The 8,896-nt window shown below is 48.0% G+C and overlaps 1 protein-coding gene across 1 annotated transcript in view; it reads right to left on the minus strand.

The window, feature by feature from the left end:
* Positions 1–8,896, minus strand: part of NTRK3 (neurotrophic tyrosine kinase, receptor, type 3) — a 98,052-nt gene that overhangs the window by 86,802 nt on the left and 2,354 nt on the right. The gene's annotated exons all lie outside the window — the stretch shown is intronic.

Raw genomic sequence — 8,896 nt, forward strand, 5'->3', positions numbered from 1 at the left:
AAAAAAATTTACATAAATTCCTTTCTCTTTGCAAAGGGGTAAAAAAGGAGGTATGGTGGTGGGACAGGGATCGGTGATGTAAAACCTGTTAAAATGTATCAACAAGATAAGAACAGGTGCCTAAACATTATAAAACAGTATCTTTCAAATAGATCAAACATAGATATGATATATATACACACATAAAAAAATAGGTAGGTATAGTAACCTTCAGACCCAGTGCACTAATTCATTGAGGAAAAATAGCTTAGCAGTGCTGAAAGAAAGGTGTGACACTTTTGCAGACCCACAACTGTGACAGAGAACCGCAAGTACCGATGAAATATCAGCAACAAATATGAACTTGGAACTAATAACTGGAAAAGCTGAGTCTACGCAAAGATTTAAGTCATTGCTCGTTTGAGTACCGCATCCTGTATTGGCCACGCTTAGCTGCAGACGGCAGGACAGCCCGATTGTTGATGTACATACAGAAATTTTCATACTTTCATTGACCCTCCATTTGTTGATGTCTCTTAAATGGATCTATCCAGGTAGAGAGAGGGAGACAGGGCTCAAAAACCAGATTCAAGCAGGGTTCAGCATTAGGTAACTTGCAGTCTGTTTCGGAACGAGCATGCAGGTATCTAAAAATGGATTATGCAATAAACCCTCCCTTAATGGAAGACAAGCCCGGGCATTGAGAGCAATCCTTACATGCTGTGAATTCAATGTACTTTTCACCTCGAGACACTTGCATACAAATCTTACATCAGCTACACGTGGAAATGGGTTTGCCGAGTTCTCAGCTGGGTCTGTTCACTTGAGTAAAACACGCTGAGTTCAGCAAGGCCAGTGCTTTATGTTTAACCACGGTGCAAGACAGCTGCTTCAGATCAGGGCTTCAGGAGCACACAGCAGAAGTGGATGCTTCAGCTAACAGCATCATCTTCCTCCATCCCACCGACCCCACTGGCAGTGAACCCACTCCCTGTCCACTCCCACAACCGATGAGAGCAAAATCGCCAGAAGGAAGCTGAGGTGGTCTGGAAATGTTAAGCAACTAAGAATGATAATTTCTGTGTTTTTGTTATATTATATGTGAAGCAATCAAGCTCCACTTTACAGAGAGAAGCGCTGCTCTAACCCATGCTGCCAGGAGGCATGAGCCATCACTGCCTGCACACACCATCTCCCCAGAGCCAGCCACCATGCTAAGCTGGGAAGCAAAAGTCCCCTTTGACATGAGAAACTCTTTAGGCAGTATAACTTTTTACATGGGTCTTTCCCCAGCTTTCAGGACTGAACAGGGTATTTTTGGCTGTCTAGCCCAAAAGCAACACTCAAGGAAGGGGTTTTTTTTAACTTCTATTGGGCTGTACTTCTTGTCCCACAGGGCAGCGCTACTAATAATGTTCCTGCTGTGTGTGCAGTCATGCAAAACTGCTCCAACTCATAAACAATAACAGCTATTTTTAATTAGGAATCATAATTTAACTGGACAATGAACAAACAATGAGAGCCTGCAATCTTCTACCCAGAGAGATAGCTCCTGTCTTACCACAATGAGTCCCCACGCACTTCTGAGAGCTAGATTTTAAACCTGAAAGCTGGCCCGGTTAGACTACAAAGTCACAATACAACATCCTTGCAAACTCTGAGAGCTCCCAGTGCCTTCAAGGGAACCCCACGGCCAGATACCACAGGCACATCCCTCTTGTCCTAGGAACACAGAGATACCCCGGCCTCCAGATACTTTCCCAACAGCCAAGCGTTATAAATCACAGTAAACTTATTAAAAGCAAGACAAATATCTAACTGCTAATTGCCAAGAGAAATCAGTACCACAACTCTACCTACACGCACATACACAGATCAGCTATTTTTAAAGGCACCCACAGCAAAATTCACACAATCGATGAGCCATTAGGAGGCTATGCTTGAACCCCCTTCGTTACCCCTGACACCCAGGCTGCCTGAGTTTGCAATAGCTTCAAGACACACACCATGCACTACCTCTCGTCTTGCAGGGATGAAGCCCCGAGCATGAGGAGCACTGGCTGATAAACAGAGCCCTCCTTCCTTTGGCATGGACACCTCCTTCATGCTTAAGAGCACCATGGGGTCAAGAGCACTACAAGCGCAACGGGATAGACAGAAGCACCAATGTCTGGGCACATAGCCGATAATATAGGGAGTGAAAACCCGTTTTATCCCCATTTCATCCCACTCCTTTCCTCTCACCCTGCTACAATGAGTCTTGAATCACGCCAGACCACAGGCAAAAAACATGCCTGTGCTGCCAAGCCCTGAATGCCCACTAGAAACTGGAGATGCAACCGTCTTTGATGACTATGGGCAATCCCTGGCAAGGGAACTGCCTGGTCAGGAGCATCATGGCATCCCTGGCTTAGCTGAGGAAAGGCAGAGCTATGAGGACACTCAGCAGAAATCCAGATGTGCTTTGGCAGCAGCAGTCATGAGGCAGAGGTGATGGGTGTGTAGGTGTCACCATGCATGGAGCTGTGCCATGGGAATGAAGAAGAGCTGATTCAGCAAGTGTTTTATACCATGTCCATCCCATGGTGCATGGGCGAGAGGGTGGGGAACACATGCCCACGTACGCAGGGACAGTGGTATGTGCGTGGGGGCCAGGGGATGCTGCAAGAGCAATGTGAGGGTGTGTGAGCCCCTGTATGAGATGAGCAGGGGGCTGGATGCAAGACAAAGTATCAGGAGTGCAGTACACATCCTCCATGACATGGCACGTCTTGGGCAGTCCAGTCCAATCCATTTGATGCAGAGACAAGGCTGCCAGGCAGTGAGAGCAGCCTGCTGTGCTAGAGCCACTGCAAATCCAGGATAAAACCAGCTCAGGGCCTCCCCTCACCTGGTGTGTTAAGTGCTTGACAGTTCACACATCATGGACTCCCTTCCTGAAATCACCCCAGGCAAGCCAACCTTGCTTGCTGCCCCAACAGGCACCATGATTAAATGGTCTGGAGGAGATGCTTTCTGGACGGAGGAACAGACTGAGTTTTGTATGAGAAAACACCCTGTCCACTCCTTGATGTCTGTATCTAGGAGTATTGCCAACACCAGGATAGCCTCTCTGGAGGCAGGTCGACACTAACAGCCCAAAGCCATGTTCTTGATTTAAGGGTTTGTCTTCCTACTGGGTCCCAGTCATCAAGAACGTCCCTACCCGACGTGCCGTCAACCACTGCTGCTGCACTGCCAGCATCACTTCCCCATGCCGGGGCTGGAGCCTGCTCGGAGCCCTTTGATCTCAGGTGTTGCTACAAATATCTTCGGTAAACACACATGAAAGCAACAGAGATAGGATCTAAAACCCAAGCAGCTGCAGGAGGTAATCAGCTTGCATACGAACCAAGTCGCTGTGCACACCGTGTCAGGAGCAAGGCAGGGCTGCACTGCTGCCTACAAAGGCTCCTTCCAAAGTAGCCAGGGGCCAGGCAGAGCCACGTTTCCCACCCTCCCACTCTGTTTTTCTTTCTTTTGGTACAACCACACAGACAACATCTGCAGAGTTGGCTGAGGGGCAAGCTATACACAACGGATTTTGCCAGCATTTCCAAGACGGCCTGAAAAACTCTTTTCTGTAGCACCATCACAGCAGAAAGGTCTGAAGACTCACTGAGCATGAGGTTGCAACTCAAAGTACAGGTGCAATAGATGGGATGGGCACTCTGCTTCTGCAAACACAGCTTGGATTTCTGAGTTCTGGAAAATGTGGGTATTTCTTCCAGTTGCTCTCAGAACTGGATCACAGAATCACAGAATCATTAAAGTTGGAAAAGACCTTTAAGATCATCAAGTCCAACCATCAACGCAACACCACTGTGCCCATTAAACCATGTCAAGAGCATAAAACAGCCACAGGTAAGGAAAACCAGCTGAGAGGGCTGGAAAGAGCTGAGCAGATTGGATCGAGTCCCACTGGCCATGGGGTCTCTCCTGTTAGTCAGATGTTGCAGCCTGGAGAAAGGGACAGGAACGTGATGCTGGGCACAGAAGTTCAGTCCTGCTCCGGGGGGGTTACAGAAGCAGTAATTTTTGTTGCTTACACTTCTCTTCAGGTACCTGTAACATATACTTGGGAAGAAGCCAGCCAGAGCCTGCGGAGTTTCTTCAACATCCAAATCTTTTGCAGGATGTTCACATCAGCACTTGGAGCTCAGAGCAGTTTCTATGAGAGGCAACCAAAACCAGAAGGAAGGGAAATCTGGAGGCAGAAGGTCATTGCAGTGACCTCCAAAGCCTTCCACCTGCTGGCAGCTGAGCTTTGAGGTCAGGGCTTTTCCACAGACCTAAGCCAGAAACCCAGGCTGAACAAATGAGGAGACACAGAATAGAGTAGCAAAACACACATAAATGAGAATACAGCTACTCACAGGGCCCCGTTAAATCTTCTAAAAGTATCTCATGCAGGTTGACTGAGAAGGACAAGACCATAAGACAACAAGGAGTCCCAGTACAGAAGAGTCTCGACCCACTTCAGAAAAGTAATGGGCATTGGGTCCTGCTGGAGAAGAGCCTGAGGTTTCCATGTTAGAGGAAAGAAGAGGAAAAGAGAAGTTTGGAGAAGCTGGAGAAATAGCAGAGACCTGTGGGAGGAACTGAGATCTGTACAGCCTGGCCCCAGGCTGGGCACTGGGCAGCAGAGTGCTGTTGTCACTTCACACTGCGCTCCACATTTATATTGCATGAAAATAATATTTGACAAATCCTCTTAGCCCTGGGGGAGGGAGAAGTTTCTCTTTTCCACTAGGAACAGGTTCAGTTTTCTTTTTTAGCTAAATGAAACTACAAGCATTTATGGCTTCATTTTTATGTTGTTGTTTTGGGCAAAAATGGGAACATGAACTGACCAGAAATAGAAATGCTGCATACTATTTAGCTTCCCGTGCCCAGGATGAACAAAACACACTCGGCAAACAAAAAGAATTTACAGTGGTAAGGGTAAATATCCTTCTCATTTTTGTTTTCAAGACCTATTAGAAACAGAGGTAAGGAAAGCTATTAGTTTAAAAAACATCATTTTTTAAATGGCCACGATGTTCCTTTTAAGCTGCACTGAAATACAAGATAAAGACAGGGTACTGAGTGAAAGAGTGCTGATGGCGCTTTTATTGTGTGATTTGCCTTGTTTTTTTCTGAAGTACTTCTTTTTAGCCGATTACCATGTATTTACAGTTAGTGTAATTATATCTAATTACTTAATTAGCATGAATACATGTAATTACTAACTTTGAATATGTAATTATGTCAGGGCAGCCTGTAATAAATGAGGTTGAAAAAAACCCTCATTAGGACTCTACGAAAGGACGGCTGCTCCACCCTTGTGGAGAATACATCCCAGTCCCCAGACTGCGCCAGTCCTGGAAGAGGAAAACACAGCCAGCTCTGGCCGTATCTGGCAACAATCTCCACCAAAATCCAACCACTTGCCCCAAAAGTCTAGCTTCACAGCACTGGTGGAAACCGAGCATCCACTGATGGAGACAGACAGGGCTCTGTAAAGGATCTGCCCCTCAGATTCATTTTGTCTGTCAAGGTTTGGATTTTTTTCTCTGATTTGTGTCATTCTTGAGAAGACCTCTTTGGTCAGACAAGAAATATGAGGGAAGATAGCAGCTGCAAAACTGTGCTGTGGCATTTGAGTAAAGCTTGAGAGATCAGATCCAGGAACTAATCTCCATCTAAGGCATTGTGCTGATAATAAATTACTACTATTAAAGTAAAACAATCTTCCAAAATGTTTCTCCTGAAACATTACCAGTCTTACCATACACCACACCACAAAAATCTTCAGCTACTCATAATTACCCATTTTGCAAATCTGAATCCCGAACATCAGGAGACAGAGCTAAGGTTAAAAGTTGCTGTTATTGGCAAGAAGCATGTGCATGAAAATGATGTCCTACCAACAGCCTCATGAACTTATCTCAAGCTGATGCTCCCCTTTTTTTTCCATTGATCAGGAGCTATCCCTTGTAATGAGATGACTTTTCCAGCCCCAGAAGGGCTGATAGCCATTTTTTGGACACAAGTGAGGGTAGACTAGATCACGTTTTGCATTACCAAAAACCCTGACCACAGGTTGAAGCTATGTAGTCCTATATCCTATCCCTCATCACATATTCTGCACGCAGTGCTTGCTCCACAACAAGTCCCGTTCTTCTCCTCTCGTCTCTTTACTTCCAAATATAGAGAAGTGTAAAGCCATCACAACCTGTCACTCCTCCTGCTGACACCTGCCAAGTAGATATGCCACTTGGTTTCTCTTCCATGTGCAAAAGATCAGGAGAAAAAGATTATTTCAGCTTATTATTCTGAAATCAGTTTGTGGTTGGACTGTACCCACTGTCAAGCTCTTTGCTTAACCCTCCAGGTAGGGCTGAGTATGGCTGAAGCAAGGACTGATGGCAAACCCTAGTGCTGCCCAGCATGCCGTGGAGTTACGGCGTAAAGATGAGGGGAGCATCTTCTCAAAGACTCACTGCTTCAGCACAAGAAAACAGGGTGGTGCAGTTTCTTCCACAGCTCTTTGAGAAGCCCTCAGCCAGGAAAGGAAAGAGGACCATGAGCCAAGCTTGTCCCTCCCGCTCCTCTAAAGCAGGCAATAGCAGAAAGGGGGTAAGAGCAACTGCAAAAAACCCAGAAAGTCAGAGGTGAGAGCTGGCTCCTGCATCCTTCATCCCAATGCAAGGACAGCATGTCCCCAGTGAGGAACGTGTCTCTATCTCCTTGAGGACACGTTAACGAGAAGAGCCCACAGGACAGCAACGCACAGCGAGAGCGAGGGGCTGCACCTCCGCGGGCAGGGAGCTGCTCTCCATATTTCAGCTGCAATTCCATTATGTAGAGCTAAGTGGCTGGGAATAAACATCTGTCATCCCTGCGTGATAAGCGATGTTTGCTAGTATAGAGGGTGACAGAAATCTATATTGCATCAATGTACTATTAATACTGCATTAAGCATATAGAGTTTGCGCTCCTCGTTGCAGCGCAGTAATGGGTATCGGCATGTCCTCAACCCAGCCAACATCCAAGACCACAGGGATGCTTGCAGGAGGAAGGAAGGAGAAAAGCTTCACAACGGAGAGAGAAATCTCTTGCTGAAGATGTTGCTCTAGCAACACCTCTGTGCCATGGAGAGACACTGGGTGCCACAGAGCACCTTTGCTCGCAGCTGGATGGGGACTCTGTGGGAGGTGGGTGGCAGGAGGGAGGTGACAGCTCGCATCTGTACAGGCTCAGCTGGGTATCGAGCCACTCCACACCCCAGAGGAGATCTCCTTTCTACAAGTGACAGCAAATGAAGAAGTGTGTGTGTGTCCAAGCTCTGGACAGGGGGAAAGAAAAACCCTCCGGCATGAAAACCACAGGGAGAATGGGAGCAACAAATATTCTCTAGCTCAGGTTTAAGTTGAGCAGAGCACATCAGATCAGAGAAAACCCTTACACAGCAAAAGCTCCCCAAAGCATGGTTAATTTAAAACGTGCGTTATGAAAGTTTCTCATCCTCAAGCAAAGCCACCAGTGAAGTCAGGAGTTTTGCCCAAGTCCTGGGGACTAAAATGCAATACACACACCGGATCTAACCCTGCCTGAGGTCTCGAAGCCTGGGGTTCGCCTTGTGAATGACAAGCAAATCTAAAAATTATAAGGGCTTTCAGCCTGCCAGCACCCAGTTGTGGTTTGCCTCTTGTTAGCACCCAAAGGGAGTGCCTGTGGGGGGGTTTGGTTTCAGCCCTGCTGCCTCGCAGCCCCAGGAAACCTGGAGCTCAGAAGTGGCGATTTGCCATGGCTTCCCAAGTGTGGCAGCTGTGACTAGTGCTGCCTTTCTCCCCTGTGGCACCTTCCACAGGAGAAGCGGCTCCAGATGTCTCCCCCAAGCATCCCCGGGAACTCTTCAGATCCTAATCAAATAACCCCGTGAAACTCTGAGGCCAAATCCTGCTGCGAGCGACTTCCCCTGTGACCCGCCCTGCTCTAACAGGCCCCACAGGGCAAACGCTCAGAGCACAAAATCCTTTGAGGTTTAAGCTCGGCTACTGCACAGCTGCAACAGTGCCCACGTCTCGAAATGGCTGGCACATAGAGTAAAGAGTTTCCAGAGAGCACGGGAGGGGAAGGGAAAAATAAAGCGGGGGAGACCCCCTGCTTCCCAAGCCATCAGAGTTTGCAAATCATTTTGAGATGAGGTGTCAGAAGAAATGTAAAATACATAATTAACGGCACAGAAAAACCACACTACATTCAGCTTCTCCGCTCCTGCCTAGTCACCACCCTCTTCCTCCCCATCTCTACAAACAGACCGAATTTAGAAAATGAAAAGCAAAGGGAAAGCCAGGCGCATTCACTGGGTGCATCCCGTCGCTCCGGCAAGCGAAGTGTGGTGGTAACGGCTGGGGCAGCCCCGGGGAGGGTCTGCCCCAGGGAGACCTCCACGGAGCAGCGGCCGCGGCTCCCCTTCCCCTGACAGGAGTAGCGGTGACCAGGGAACAGCATGCTCCTGCCCAGCGCCTAATGCTGAATGAATTCCCGCAGGTTGGGAGATCGGCCTCCTCCCTGTTTCCAGGGGCTGAGTTACGTCCCCTGCACCCGTGAGTCAGCAGCAGCCAAGGGAGAGCAGAGGTGACCCCCGTGCGGCACTCCCTGCTCCTGCCTGGCAACGGAGTTAGTACGGGTTGGGTTTTGCTCCCTTTTTTTTTTCTCAAGCTTTTTAATTTTCCAGTTCTGCCTGGAACCAAAACACACCAAAAGGATGAGCCATGGCAGGAGAGGAACATTATCCGAACCTCCTGCATTGCTTGGCTTGCATCTCAGAGGCTTGGGAGAACTCAACTACCGGCTGGGAGCCGCGTGTCGGGGGGGGGCGCCCCTCGCC

This window comes from Phaethon lepturus, unplaced genomic scaffold (genome assembly GCF_000687285.1).
Source record: "Phaethon lepturus isolate BGI_N335 unplaced genomic scaffold, ASM68728v1 scaffold6217, whole genome shotgun sequence".
Taxonomy (NCBI): Eukaryota; Metazoa; Chordata; class Aves; order Phaethontiformes; family Phaethontidae; genus Phaethon; species Phaethon lepturus.